Below are 12,931 nucleotides of genomic sequence, written 5' to 3'. Positions count from 1 at the left end.
GAAAGTTCTGCGCAGAGAGGCGCATAGACTCATCTAGCCCGTCCCAGATAGTGGATTCAATTCACGCTTTTCTTCTATTTCTTCCCCCTTTTTTCTCCTCCTCCTCCTCCTCCTCCTCCTCCTCCTCCTCCTCCTCCTCCTCTGGTTTCGTGTTACAAAGCCTTGGGAGGGAGTTGCGAGGAGAGCCAGTTCCTCTGTGTAGAAACTGAATGACAGGATCATAAGGTTTGATTTGCCTTGTAGTCCAACCATTTGAAAAGAATTGGAGGAGACAAGAAGAGAGAAACTGCGGGCGAATTCAGCTGAAATTGCTGAGGATGTGGAATAATTTGTAACTCAAATTCAGAAACAAATCCGAGATAACGGAAAAGAAGAGAGGGGGGAAGAACGACGGGATACAGTCGTCAGAGAAACACGGAGAGGAAAAGCGCAGGACGCGTTCATTTCAACGCCACCATCACCATAATCACAAGGTAAGTTTGTAGCCGTTCATTTGTCGTAATGGTGGTTGCAGTTGCTGTAACAGGACTAAAAGTAGGCTAGACGAAGGAAGCAGGGGCAGAAACATGCTGATCCGGTGTCTCCGGGATCTCCAACTGTTGCCATGAAGCCTCCTTTTCTTGGAAATAGGACGCCGTCAGATACAATGCGACACGTCTAAACGGCTCATCTGGGTGCTGTCGGTTTGTCCTTTTGGGGACTCGATGTGATGCAACTTTATCGCTCATTTCGCGCGGTGTAAACACAGCGCACTGCGGGCAGGAGCAGCTGGAAGGTGAATCAACTCCGGGGTTTCACCGTCGTCTGTTTATCTACAGCTCCACAATCACAGCCCAGTAACACACTGTAGCGTGCAACATCCCGCTGTCCGTGCGCTGACGTGCCATGCGTATGTGTATGCACCACTTCGAGGGGGAAAGCACTTCATATTTTATGATTTGCATGCATCGCTTCTATTTCTGGAGCGTTTTGTGGTGCTGAACTTTTAAGAACCTTTATTTGCTTGTTGGTGTCTTTCATCCTCGATGGCATCAGCGTAGAATCCCATTGTATTCCCATCTTACTTTTGAGAGCAGTGTTGGCTGCCTGAAAAGAGAAGTTTGTAGTTTCCATGTTGTGTCCAATGATTATATGCTCACATATAAAGCATGCGTCTAGACAGCCTCTTACTGAAAACATACATACGCATTTGAATAGTTCATTTTGTACACTAGTTGTAGTATATAAAGAACCCTGCTTACTTCCAGTGCCATCTCTTGAATTGCTGCCTCTATTTCCGCCTTTGCTCAGCTGACACTCAAAGAAATAAAGCGCTTAGAGTGGCAATATTCCACTAACTTCAGATATTATGTTAAAGTGCTTTCTCCCTTACCCCCCCCCCCCCCCTGCTTTTTTGCCTTAATGAAGTAAGTATTAGCTTCAGTTGAGTGATTATTGTAATTACTAAGGAGCAGGAGGAGGAGGAGGAGGAGGAGGAGGAGGGCAGGCGTCCACACTGGACAGTGAGCAAGGATTTGTGTAAAAAAAAGAAGGTGTGGTGGTTTAGGAGGAGTGGGGGGGGGGGGGGGGGGGGGGTCTGCCTTTGCCTTGTCTTTATTTTTTTACAAGCTGGATGGTGCCACTGCCAGTTAGCTCACAGCCTGTACAGGGGGGAGTGTGGCCCTTCAAAATCAAGACCGTAAGGTTTGTGGGAGAAGTTAATGGAGTCATGTTATTGCCATGTGGGATGGCAGATGACTTTATATGAGTGCTTGAGGATCCACTTTCTGCTTCCATGTTTGCCTTACTTTCTCATAAAAGCTTGTAGTATTTCTTTCTTGTGAGGTTTGTGGGCGGATTGTTTGGTGTGTTTGTGTATGTCTTCGTGTCAATTTGCAAAGATTAATGTAAGTAATGTAACTGGTAGTATTCAGCGATAAGGTGGCGGAGGATGATCCTACCCAAACTCACTTTACTCACTTTTTAATTTGTAAAATCAAGTTCACAAACCTTTAACAATGGGCATAATCACGAAATAAATACGCTGAGATGATGATACAACACTGGTAGTCCAGTTTGGTTGTTGAAACATTCATCCTGACATCCTGCATTATTCCCAGGCACAGAAAAAAGCCTTGACAATCCAGTTTTATCCAGGGCAGTTGCAACAAAGACACACACACACACACACACACACCACGCAGCCCTCTGGCCCCAGATGTTAATGCCTCCATTGAGAGAGCCACAGGACTCCTGCCGACTCGATCGCTTCATTGTCGGACAGACAATAGACTCCACATCCTGACAGCCAGCCTCCTTCCCATCTTCCCTCACACACTCCTCATGCTCCTCACACACACACACACACACAATTAAACAGCACACAGTCAGGAAGACAAAGGACCACATGCATCATGCATACATGTTAACAGCAATGCTTTTACAGTCTGGTTCAGGGACACACGTGTGTCTCATATAATGGAGTTTTCATTTTCTGTTGGGTCATTGTAGTACAAGCTACACAATCCTGTTGTTTAGCATGTGAGTGTGTTTTTGTGTGCCCCTCTGGGTCTTGTGTTGGACATGTGTTCTTGCTGCCGTTCACTTGCCACAGGGCTGCAACAAACGAGTACTTTCATAAAAGACTAATCTGCTGAAAAATACCCGTCAAAGTTTCCGAGAGCCAAAGATGACGTCTTCAGCTGTCTGAATCACAGCCGTAAGCCTAAAGATGTGCATTTGACGATCATACAAAACAAAGAAAAGCTGCAAATCCTTACATTTCAGAAGCTGGAAAAAGCTTCTTTTTTTTTTGTATTTGTGTTGAGTCACAGGATGAATCAGTTATCAAAATAGTTGCTGAGCAATCAGTTAATCAACCAATCACTTCAGCTCAGCCTCGCCATCTTTGTCAGTCTATGCGTTTGCCCATCTTTGTGCATGTGTGCACAAATGTGACATAAACTCTGTTTATGACACCAAAGGGCCAACATTGCATCACAGCCGTGACATCGCCAGTGCACCAGATGTCTCCTGTCTGCTGCGTGTGCTCGTGTTTGTGTGTGTGTGTGTGTGTTTAATTGCCATCCCTGTGTCACATGCGTCGCATCAGTGCAACGGTTACTGTAGCCCACATGGTGAGCAGCTGAATGCACAGTAAACTCCCGTGATAACGCTGGGATTTCTGATAATTCAACACAAGAGCTTTGCATGTCAGGAACACATGCGTTGACAATTCAGGCTGTGTGCATGCATGGTGTTGTGGGAGTGTGTGGATCTGAATTTGCCAACATCACGTATTTCTGATTGTGGGAGAGGCTTGTTTTTCTCACATCCTCCGCCGAGCAACAGTTGATGTGCCAGCTTCCCACAGTAGGTTTCTTTTTTTTTCCTTCAAAATATCCCTTTCATTCCGCCAACGATTGAATTCCTTTTCTATCTGCCTTTCTTTCCTTTGAAAGCTCTCTCTCTGCAGCAGATTTGCTTTTGTTTTTGCTGTTCCAAACTGCTCTGTGTTTCCTGCTGAGTTGAAGCGAGTTCACATCTCCGGCCGTGCCCTCTCTCTTCTGATGCTGCATGAACAGCATCGGCCCTGCTCGGTTTTTTTCATGCTTCACAGTACGTGTGTGTGTGTGTGAGAATGTGTGTGTGTGTGTGTGTGTGTTTAAATGTGTGTTTGTGTTGAACAGAGATATGGTTCATGGCAGGCCAGATGCAAGGTCTGGAGAGCAGAAGCAGATGGGTCGTGTGTGTGTGTGTGTGAGGGTGTGTGTGTGTGTGTGTGTGTGCTGGAGGCGAACAAGCGGGAGGCGGGGCTGGGCTGGACAGGCTGATGTTTAGAGAAGAAGGAAGGGAAGAAGCTTGTTTACAATACCGTCGTGGTAAATGGGCTTTTGCAGGATAGAGGGTCAAAGTGAAATAAACCTTATGTTTTCATGCTTTCTCTGCATATGTGCCTGCATAATTATTAATATGAGTTCATTATCAAGGAGCTACAGAGACAAGGTGCTGTGTGAGAGAGAGAGGTGTGATATGTGCACAGCTGTGGACTCACTGTGACACAAGAATGTAAAAGTCTGGTTTCACTCAATCGCATTCACACACGAACATTAAGGATTTTTACACATCAGCGTATCATTGGCACATTGATCATATTGTGTCCTCTTAATTATTCCTTACTAACCATTATCAACTCGTGGCTTCATTTCAGTGTTATGCTTTTTGTCAAAGTTGAGACCAAAAAGCACGAATCTTGTTGCTTCCTCCAACTAGGATGTTGCCTCTTGTCCTTCCTCCCTTACCTCTGGTGATTATGCCGCTATTGCTGCAACTCCATTGCCTTTGCAAAAGAGCACCATCTTTTTAGCACCAGCCAATCAGAGCAGACTGGGGTTTTTTCTGGAGGGGCGTGTTCAAGAGAAAGTTGCTAAAATTTCCCCCCCCGGAAACTTTGTTTATGATGTGTATTCTTATGTACCAGTTCCATACTACATCTTACATGGAACTACAAACGGTATGTACCACATGGGTCTTAGTGCAGTTATCATGCAAACAAACTAGTGTTTTGTAATCAGGAAATGATGCACATGCGCACATCCAAGGACAACTATCCAAAGGATTTGAAAGGCCACCGCTAATTTCACCTCACAAAGAGAAAGTACAATGTGTTTCTCGTGATTTAATACTTCTCTTCCTGGAGCTGTGTAAACAACACCTGCAACTAATTTATTTTTTTTGCAGCTGTAGCACCTCGGTTTGCTGGATTAGTGTCTTCACTATCAACACACTCAAAAATCTTTTTACAGTATGCATAATCGACTTCATTTAGTTTTTCACATTTCTAGCGTGAATGCATTACGTGCTAAAAAACCTCTGAGAATCTGCATATGGAATTATGACACAGCAGTGTTACAGTATCAGATTGGGTATTTGGGTATTTGCCGGGCATTCCCTTATTCTGCACATTTTTGTGTTGTACTTCTTATCAAAGCGATGTATGTATTGTCCAAGTGTTGATGTTTGCTGATGTTTCTTTATCTGTTGTGCCTTAAGCTCTTCCAGCTCCTCCTGGCTAATTTATTGACACGAATCTTTGGAATGTCTCAAAGATCATGCAGCTACGTGTCATTTATTGATGTTAAAATGCTACAGAAGGCGCTGCTAATATAGAACACGAACAAGCCGAAACACACACACCACAATGCACAACCTCCAGCCCCTCTCACTGGCTTCAAAGCCTGTTGAGAAGTTTCCATCAGACATTGAAAAAGGGATCCAGAGGGTTTTGGCAGCGGCTGTGATAGCCGTTGTTCCGAGACGAGAAGCGTTTTGCTCCTCTGCAACTTGGCCCTTCCCCCTGAGCTCTCTGTCTCTCTCTCTCACCCTCTGCCTCCCTCACCCACTTATACACACTTTTTTCCCCCCTTCTTCTTCTCTCTCGCTGTTTTCGGCTCAATTCGAGGAGCATAATGAGGTCATTTTTGCATTGCCAAAGTGTAAGCATTACCACTTATGCAGCTCAACTTCAATTGAACAGACAAGTGCATATTCAGCCCGTTGAATGAAAACGATGTAGTAAATCCTTTTGGTGGCTCTAATGGTAATGCCAGTATCCCGAATGCCCCGGCAGCAGCCTCCATGGATCTTTCGCTCTTTCTCTCAAAATCAATTCAGTTAAATTAAATGAAGTCATTTTGGCATTATTGTCAAAACTTAACATTTGCGGAAAAGAAAAGCAATATTTCCAAAACAATGGAACACAAGGCAGCAATAAATGTGTGACACTCTCTATGAATGATGCAGCCCCCCTTTGGGGCAATCAATAAATAAATCAGCCCTAAGGGAAGAAAAAGTGTTTCTAGTAAAGTCAGGCTGGTGGAAAATTCAATATGGTGCATATACTGACGTTCCTGGAGGCAAGTCTGTAGAGCGAGTACAGCTGGATGCTCCAAATGTTTTCACTCTTGCAATGCGGGAGTTGTGTTTATAATTCTGACCTCTAATTTCCCCCCTTTCGGGCTGATTACTGTAATTTAAAAAAAAAAATCCTAGAAATAGAATAGTAGAACGGACATTGAAGTGTTTTTAAATATACAAAATAATATGGTGGTTGTTGTCAGTTGCTTGGTGACAACACACTCAGTGGGGCCATTCGTCGGTCGGATTGGTTAGTTTGAGGCATGAGGATTGAGATTGGTTCGGATAAAACTATCAGGTTAAGCCAATCAGAGGCCTTTATGCCCCGTAACTTTATCATTCCACTGCTCATTTTAGTCGTCACTGCAAAATCTCACGTCAGCGAGTCCACGATTCCTCGTCAGTTGGTTTAGCTTATATGGAGGTCAGCAATGCATTGCAACACCGATTGTACAAAAATGGACGACGCAGCTCTGGCCATCCTGCTACGTTGTGTTGAATGAGAATGTCATCGTTGGCATCAGCCAAATCGAATCACTGTTGTTTGAAATGAATGGAGGAACAGATGACATGACATAAAGGTCTTTTCTTCAAACAAACAAACTCTTTGTCTGCCTTTATTTGACTCTGGAGGTCGTTAGAAGAAGCTCGGTGGCACTGCTCTGGGTGGCTTGTGTCCGCTGCATTATTTATGAGTAGTTGAATTTGGTGGAGGAAAGCCCTGACCTGCTTGTTTGTTACCAGCTGACCACTGTTGGCCATCTGCTGCCCGCCGATGTCACTCTCTCTCTCTCTCCCTCTCTCTCTCTCTCTCTCTCTCTCTCTCTCCCGCTCTCACGACATATCACTATGTTGATCTGCTCTCTGTGTATGCTTCTATCAATAACTGGGTTTCCATCCAAGTTTTTATGTAAAATAGGACAGATGAAGTTCAAGAGATTAAATTGATTTTTTTGCCTCCTTGTCATTAAGTTGGTTTCAGGGAGAAGAATGTCATAACAAATGATGACAACTCAGTATTTCAATGAATATGATGATACAGCAGGTTTGACAGTGAGCAATTGTGAAGGTGCAGGTTCGTGTTGTCTGAGGAAACATTCTGCTCAGCTAAGCTAACCCACCTTCTGGCTCCAGAGACATATTTAGCATTTGAGGAGAGTGGTAGCATTCGTCTCGTATAATTCTCGGCACAAAAGCCTTTAAGCGTTTTTCCCAGAAATATTGAACGATTATTTTAATTCACCACTTCAGCTTGATAATTTTTTCTTTTCATCTGTACAGCAGTATCCATCCATTTAGAGGGTCTTTGGCCATGCAATATGTTTTGATCTTCAAACTGACTCAAAGGCAGACTCAGGGAGAGACGTCTTCATCATATTTGATACTTGTCCAGTAATTTCCTCCTCAGATAGCAGCTGCGCTCTTCGTTGCTGTTTCATCCAGCCCATCCTGTCTGTGGTTGAAATTGTAAAGCTAGATCGGGATCGAGATGTTCATATGCTCGGCCAAAAACCCGTGTCAGCGAGCCAACTGTTTCGGGGGCACCGTGTAAGGTATTCAGAATGTTTTCTGAGGCCCCCGATGCGCCTCTTCGTCGGTTGCTTGTTGTTTTGTTTGTCCCGACTCAGCAGATGTTTTCTGACTCAGTCGTCTGCACTGTGTTTTGTGTACAGAGGAACCGCTGGAATTGTTCTCTTTTTTTGTTATTCTGGTTTTGGTGACACGTCAAAGCTGTTTGGACCCAGTTTGAATGCAGTGGTTCCTATTGTTTACTGTCAGTGGTACAACAATGCTATGTTTGTGTGTGTGTGTGTGTGTGTGTGTGTGTGCGTGTGTGTACTTTGCATAGAGTAAATGCCGATGCATATTTCGCTCTTCCGTCTTGCTGTTTTCAGGCATTGTTTCCTGGGTGTAGGCAAATGAGTATGAATACCCAACAAAAGATAACAGGAAAAAATAGCAGCTCATGGACTGGATATCTGCGAATGAGTGTGTTAATGTGTGTGTGTGGGTGATGCAGATGCAGTGGGCTTTAGGGGGTATGTAGGCCCCTACCTTCCTCTTCCCCTTGCTAACCAGAGCATGGTAGTTTGTTTTTATGACAGACTTTTTTGGCATTGTTCTGGTCCGATAGAGCTCGCCCTCCCTACCGTGGGACTGGCCGTTAGTGGGCAGGAAGTGCCGGGAGAGCCCAGCTTGAGCCTACACACACACACACGAACACACACATACATACTGTATTGCAGACTCCAGCACGTCCAGCCCCTCCTAAGCTATCGCCCCACACTCACACATAAAGTTTTGAAAGGAAAATAAAAAGTTGCCCTGCGGCTCGCAGGCTGGTAAGCTGCAGCTTATCCAGGAAGGAGCTGCAGCCAGGCTAATGGCTCACTCCAGGGTAGGCACTCCAGAGGGGCCCTAGCAGGCTTATCGGAAGCAGGAGGGCCCTACAACGCTCTTGTAGAGCTCAGCTGAGCTAGCGTTTGGGAGTTGCTTAGTTTTCGTAGCTGTCGGGAGACTGAGAGCTGCTCCTGCTTGTGTTTCTCTCGTGTCATCTTGGCCTGTTGGAAAATCAAAGTTAGTCGTTAGCCCTCCTAAATGAAAACGTAGATGTTTACCCGGTGTAGCACCTCTAATTGGAAATTGAAAGTTAACTTAGCGTTGCACTTCCTAATGGAAACTCAGCCCATCGAGTTTATGCTACCCTTTTTTGTTGAAAAATCAATGCTAGACCTGCGTTGCTTTTACGACCAAGTAAATATGTCTTTCCAGTACCATGGGTCCCTTTTTGGCAAGTGTGAAGAGGATGCCGGACAATGTGTGAAAGACTGTTTCATTGGCGATGTCTCAGTAAAGACCCAGCATGATTTGTAGAAAACGATTGAAAGTGCGATAAAGAGGAGTGAGACGCCTTATTCCCTGACCAATCAGGTTTTGCCTCATGGATCCTTTTTGACGACTGCATTATCTAAACTCAGGAGTCACTGCTCCTTTTCTTCATATACAATGTTTACAGCAGCTGCCAACTGTGCTGCAGCAAGGTAACACTTTTGCTGTTGCCTGCTATGAAAGATGTGTTCATTTTCTTTGCCTGGAATAAAAAGTAAAAACAGGCAGCACAGTATCATGACACAACATCCTGAACCGTTTGTTTACGTTGACGTCGCCACCTCCGCACCAACTCGTCTGCTTTGCATATTGCCCACGATAGATGGGATGAGGTCCTGCAGACATCAAGAATACCACATCCAGTAAATGTGGAGACCAGACTTTGATCCTGATATGGACAGCATCTACATACCCGGTGGTGCTATAATGTCAAAAAGCACAGCCTACCTTCACAGTGGGAGCTGCCCAGTACAACCAGAGCCTTCTCTTGGGGGCCACTGAGCAGATCCAATGGGGCAGTTTAGGGTGAACCCTTAAATAACCAATTGTCATTTGGTGGTCTGCTTAAACAAATTGACTATTTTATTTTGCAATGAATGTGGACATGAAGTTTGCAAGAATTTATTGCGTTGTTGGACTGTTAAGGTTTCAGTTTTATACTCTGCCGTGCATTGTACCAGGAGTTTTTCTCAAGAGAGCTTTTATTTTTTATAACCGCAATAGCCTTAAAACCTATCTATACAAATATGACATGTGCATGCAACTTGTGAATGCTGGCAGTCTGTGAAAGTTCTACATGGTGTCAGCCTTCCACAAGATGTATGGTTGATGGTAAAAAAGTGCTTGATTGCTCAAGGGTTCTTCAACAATGTTGGGAGCCACTCAGAGTTAAGGCATAGATCCTACGCATATAGCCACCGTAGCTACACAGTACATACATTTTGGTTTTCTTATCAACTATAGCCTACATATCTGTGGTATCTACAGTGGGACTTTATTCAATCACATTCTCCCGGTCTGCTCCTAGACACTTTTATCAAAAACATCACTTCTAGCAAAGCACAATGCTTACTTGTTAGTGCTAGCTCTGGTTAGCACCTTAATGGGCCTCAGCTGGAGCCCAGCACGATAGGATCTCCTTTGAGCGCAACTGTATTAGCAGCTGCAGCTGTAATAGTCCTGTTGATGAGGTGTTGGTCTGAGTTGTGTGTTTGGGAGGGTGTGATATAAGCCCCTTTTTCGACCGCAGGAAGTTTCCCAAGGGAATAGGAACCTTCTCAGGAATTAATTGCGTGTCGATCGCAGGGGCCGCGGTCTTGATCAGGTTCTGGGGGACATTAAGGCACCAGTCAGGGGGTAGTACTTTCTGAAAATACAAGAACCTTCAGGGTAGGGTTTACAGGGATGACTGTGATTGGCCCAAGACACACAGCGCCACTGCTTCAACTCGAGAACCACTTCATTCACAAAATGAGGAAGTACTCTGTATCGATTTCGGGCCGTTTTAGGACGGGGGGGGGGGGGGGTTTCTCCAGATGATTTACTGATTTAGTTTAATTTTTATCCTTAGCATTACATTCATTACGTCCTACAGGCATCGTTAAATACTATGCAGCAGCAAATGTCGTCGCAGTGAGGCCAAACCAAGTGATCTCTGTTTTCAACGGGGTTTTTTAGATGAAGCGGGCGGTCCCACTGAACTGCACGCTGCTGAGTGACTTCACCCCAGCGACCTGAACATCTTGAGCTGGGGTGAAGTCACCCCAGCGACTGCCCTCGTTAGTCTCCAGGTGTATAGACCGCTATGGAAACGCAGACAACCGTGGCATGAAGGAACCTTTCAGTTCTTTCAAATGCAGTCCAAGGAAGAAACTTCTTGGAGGAAATGTGACTAGAGAGAGAGACAGTCTATTTCTGCCCCCTCACCCGACGCTATCCTGCTTCAGACTCACCTTTGACCCCCCCGGCTGGCTGCACTCCCCCTCTCATGCTGCTCTTTTCCAGGTCACTGCTCTCTGCATGATGTCTGGCTGTCTGAAGAGAGGGATGGAAAGAGAAAAAAAGCAAGAATTGCTCAATGGATGAGGCCACAGTAATATGACAGAAAGGAGGAGAAAGACGGGCATTGGGAAGCGTTGACGAGAGGGGAAAAAATAGAGAAAAGTATATATAATTGATATGGGTTGCCAGGTTTGGTCCACTCCTAGAGAGAGACATGAGATAGGAAAGCGAGAAAGAGCCAGTCTGCCCAGACAACAGCCCTGAGAAACCAAGATAAGAGTCGACCAGCAGTCAACAATTACACCATCCATTTCAAAACTGCTTTCACCGTCTTCTCTCGCTCTCTCTTTCAATCTTTCTCACTCTTATTCTCTTTTCTCCCCTTTTATCTCAACTGCTGTGCTCCCGCCGTATTTCCGTAATAGACCTCTCCACACGCCTGTTACACTCGCACACTTACACATATACTGTATAACGCTCTGACACACACATGCACGCACACATTCATGCTTTCCAAGCATAAATTAGCTACTTTATTGACTCTATTTGAGTAAAATCATTTCGTGCTAGTTCATACTTCTACTCCATTACATTAGAGGGAATTATTGTAATAATACTTGTATACCTGTTAATCCACCAATCAACAGATTGGAGGTTACGTTTTTACATACAGCTTGAGACTGGCAGGGCTTAAGCTAGTCAATGTTGTTGCATTGAATTTCATTATGATGCAATCAAGCTCTGTTCAGTAAAAATGAGAACTAGGTGGAGGTCAATTATACTTTTCTCATGTGTGCAGATGTAATCTTGTAAAATGTTGTTTTTGGCAAGAAACTCAAATAAATACAGTTGTTTGAAGGAGATATTTTCACATTAAAATAAAAGAATTGTATTATTATTATTTTTTTACTGTGGCGTTAAATTGAGTATCAAGAATAATGTAATCTCTCTGGTATTGGTATAGACTCCTACAGTTCTGGTATCGTGACGTCCCTACTCTTGACACTGTTCACTTGCTGAGCCGAGGCATACGTAGGTTCTGGTAGTCGCCGATCGGCAATAAACCTACTGGAAACTACCAGAACAAATATACCCTGTTGACTTGGCTGAATCAGTCGAGAAGGGGTTCAGTGAGCAGAGACAATTGTTGCTACTTTTACTTGAGGATCTAAAAAAAGCGAAAGGGTCTGAACTCTGAATCTTTCTTTTTTCACTTCGCATGCTCTCAAACACACTCATATTGTTCAACAGACAAACGGCAGACAAATATGGAAGGCCACTTGCATTTTCTCACAAACACTTACCTGTACTAGCACATTCACACATTGAGTGCCGAACGTACGCATTTCATAAGCACACACACACACACTTACTGTACACTCACACTGTCTCCATAGTCTCTCTCTCTGTTGGCATATGGAACAGTTTATCTTGCAGAGTTTTCCTTTTTTTCGTACCTATTAGGCGAAGTCTTTCTTTAGGAACACCAGGGAGGACAGCAAGGCAAACTCTTTATTATGATTTTTTTCGCCTGGATTAAGAACAGAGACACACACACACACAAACTAAATCTCCTGAGCCCCCCCCCCCCCCTGCTTCTACGCGTCAAAAAAATCAATAACATCTCTTTTTTTAAAAAGCCTGAAAACTAATGTAAAGAGACAGTGGGGGAGTGAGAGAGTGATGCTCCTGAACCCCACCAACACACATACACACTTACTCTCTTTCCATCATGCTCAGTTTATCTGCTGACGGTGCTTTTTTCTTCTATTCTGTCCATCAGAAAATAGATAGATCGATATAAATGGGAGAAGCGGTACAGTACAGTGGGAAAAGCAAGTGTGAGTCGTGTCAAATTGAGGCGACTGAGTTAAATCGCCTTCCCTTTTTAAAATTCATTGAACGTCCATCCTCCGTCCCTCCATCACCCCATCCATCATGTCCTCTCATATCTCTGCGGCTGAACAGCTCTGCTTTGTGTACCAGGATTAAATTCCTCAAATTTGTCTTTCACTCCCTGTGGGAGAGGACCATGCTTTTTAATTAATTGATTTTTAAATTAAGTTAGCTGCTCTCTGTGTGTGCGCGCATGGGTGTGTGTCTGTGTGGTGAACAGGGTGTGTGTGTGTGCGTGTGTGTGTGTGTG

The 12,931-nt window shown here is 44.4% G+C and overlaps 1 protein-coding gene across 1 annotated transcript in view; it reads left to right on the top strand.

Annotated features, from left to right (window-relative positions):
- Nucleotides 1-227: 227 nt before the first annotated feature.
- sema4c (sema domain, immunoglobulin domain (Ig), transmembrane domain (TM) and short cytoplasmic domain, (semaphorin) 4C) overlaps nucleotides 228-12,931 on the top strand; it is an 84,365-nt gene continuing 71,661 nt past the window's right edge. The window contains exon 1 of the mRNA XM_079270954.1: nucleotides 228-473. The gene's annotated coding sequence lies outside the window, so the exon portion shown is untranslated. The remainder of the gene's footprint in view (nucleotides 474-12,931) is intronic.

Source organism: Melanostigma gelatinosum (assembly GCF_949748355.1).
Source record: "Melanostigma gelatinosum genome assembly, chromosome: 6".
NCBI classification, from domain to species: Eukaryota; Metazoa; Chordata; class Actinopteri; order Perciformes; family Zoarcidae; genus Melanostigma; species Melanostigma gelatinosum.
The sequence above is the reverse complement of the archived record's forward strand: the minus strand, read 5'-3'. Positions and strand labels throughout refer to the sequence as shown.